A 2931-nucleotide genomic window follows, 5' to 3' on the forward strand; every position below is an offset into this window, starting at 1 on the left:
TTGCTGTGTATTAATGTCCTGTAGGTAAATAGACAATTATTACATTACTGAGTACACACATTATGTTTCTTCTGTTAATAGTGTGGCCATCCTGCTCCAACCTCTTCCATGATGTTCCTGGTGTTTAAGAATCCCACCGGTCACCAACATTGCAAAAAGTATTTGGTCATACCCAGCCAGGATTTTAAAAATACTGAGACCTGAGTCACCTCCACACCACCACCACCACCCTCAGAAAAATTCCGACCAGAAATAAAGAACAAGGTGTTTTCCTTCATTACTTATACTTTTCATATTTTATTTATTCAGTTATGCATTATGTAAATTTTATTTCTCAACATGAAAGTCTAAATGTTGTTTCTATGGCTTTCCCACACTTCCAGGAATACAAATGCTCAGCAATATTTATTTATTTTTTGGCCTTAAAGTCTATAAATACTGGAATCCATACCAACTAAGTCTAAGGTTTTTGTGTAGCTTATGAACCTCTTGTACACTTCTTGCAGGGTAGCCGACTAATTCTGCTTCACTGACTCATGATAGCTAGTCCACAAACTGATTCAGACTCAAAAGCAGCAGCACACCAGCTGCAAATAACAACACACACAACTAGATACTGTCTGTCAGGATCAACATTATTATAAAGATGTTCAAATAAAATAGAATAATGGTGAATAAAGTCTTAAATTCATTGCACAAAGCAAAGCTATGGCAGTGAGGTGACACTTTCCTTCTATTATTTTTTAAAAGTATTGGATTTTGTTAACAGGCTTGCAGACAAAGTTTAAAATATCTCTTCAGTGCATGTGAGGACATTATACTGTAGGTCTCAGCTACAATATATAATGTTATTTAGGATTATGTCAGCAATATTTTGCACTGCCCCATGGTGGAAAATATGTTTAAAGTTGCCCACTCAACATCTGTGAGTTTATCCCTCGTTCAACCTGTAACCAGGCCTGTAAACCATGTTTGTGCTCTACACAAAAAGCTTTAATCTGTTATATAACTTTAAAATTTTGACCTCCACTTACTGTAGACTTATATACAGCGTCATCAACAGACAGAATAGGAATTCATTGCATATGTAGTGATGCATATTTTACAGTTTTGATCAGAGATGGCAATTCTGCAACCCACATTTGTAACTCAAGCAATGCCTCTTTCTTCCAAACTGTCTCAGAAGCGAGGCAAAAATGCAAAACATTTTCAACCAGTGCTGAATCATGCTGTGTCATATGGGAAATCAACACATTAAAAGCAACAGAAATATGCCATGTAGACTCTCAAGATGGTTTTCCATCCTTGTTGTGCTTTCAAGTGTCTTCTTCCGCTTTGGATCCCTTCCAGTGTCATAGTAATGTGTCACAATGTGTCATCGTTTTATCCAGGCAACACTTTGCAAAGGAATTTGTTCAGGCATCCCTGTTTCTGCAGGACTGGCAGAGTGCAGCGCAGACACCATCAGGAGAATGTTTATTTTTAGACCACCCAACGCTGATTGTATTTTGAGTGATTTAATAAGTGTAGAGAAATGTGGAGAAACTTTGCCGGGTTTGAGACATCACCTCAGAAAGGTCAGCAGAAATTAGTGTAGTAGGAGGGAAACTTAACCTTTCCCTGGGTTGACTGACAGAAAGACAGAAGTGGCTTGATTGCAGCCATTGTGTACTCTTGTGTTTGATGATAATTACACATCCTGTTGGTTGCCCGGCTCCATAAATATTTCATAAGCTCGTATCATGGATTTAGAAAGACTAGATTTTTACTGTCCTACAGCAGAAAATGACTATAATATATTGGTGAGGGGGGTGCTGCTATGGTTGTTATGCAACACTAATGACTTCTTCTGGTGCCCACATTTGTGGCTCTGTGCACTGACTCTTACCCGTTTCAGAAAACTTGTGGCATGTTCTTTGTTGCACATCGAGCCTGTTAAAAGTTCAATGTTACTTAAGCACCCATTATAAGAACTTCTCCAAATCATTGCTAATGAGAACCATTCTGCAGCCTCACAATGTAACATTACAGATGCACAACGTACTGCATTTTTAACATGTGTGTTGAAGATATGTGATTCTCCAGACATACTCGAATTTTACTGGTTGTTAAAAGAATAACTTGACATTTTTGGAAATAAGACAGCTTATTTTCTTTCTTGTCAGGAGTTAGATGGGAAGATCAACACCACTCAACACATTTGTCTATAACTGGGCTGGGAGTTCATCAGGCTAGCTTATCATAAAGATGTATTTTTGCTTTTTGGACGGATCCAGGCTAGCTGTTTCCTCCTGCTTCCACACTTTATGCTAAGCTAAGCTAAGCAACCCCTGGCTCTAGCTTGTAACTCTTCAGTAAGAAAGTAAATGAGCATATTTTTTTTTCAAACTGTCACAGTATTCCTTTAAAACCAAACTACTGGGTCATTTTAAAGGTACATTTTAAGGTTTAGCGGTGTGTTTACAGAATATTGCAGAGATAGAATATAATGTGCATAATTCAATTTTCATAATCACCAGAAAAATATATTTTTTTGTCTGCCATTTTGAACTACCATGTTTCTACACTAGCCCAGAAAAGACAAACCAAACGGGCTGTAGATAGGAGTTTTCATGTTTTTCTAGGCCACTATAGTTTCTTTTTTGCACTTGGTTGAGTCAAGCCGTTTTAGTTGGTTGCTATCTGCAATCTCACTACTATACGCCACTACATTCTACAAACTGGTCCTATAAGAAAAAATGCATGTTGTTGCATTTTAACATCTCAGCCAGCCTTTAAATACCAATCCCTTTAAGGAGAAATTTCCACTTCAGTTGGAAAGTCTGGAGCATCTGAATTGACATGAAATACATGGAAAATGATTGCGGTGTAATTTGACATTTTAAACTTAATGCTTGCCCCTTTGGGAACAAGTGTCAGCACTGTGTTCCC

This window comes from Morone saxatilis, unplaced genomic scaffold (assembly GCF_004916995.1).
Source record: "Morone saxatilis isolate NCDOM2014 unplaced genomic scaffold, NCSU_SB_2.0 Contig0, whole genome shotgun sequence".
Lineage (NCBI taxonomy): Eukaryota > Metazoa > Chordata > Actinopteri > Moronidae > Morone > Morone saxatilis.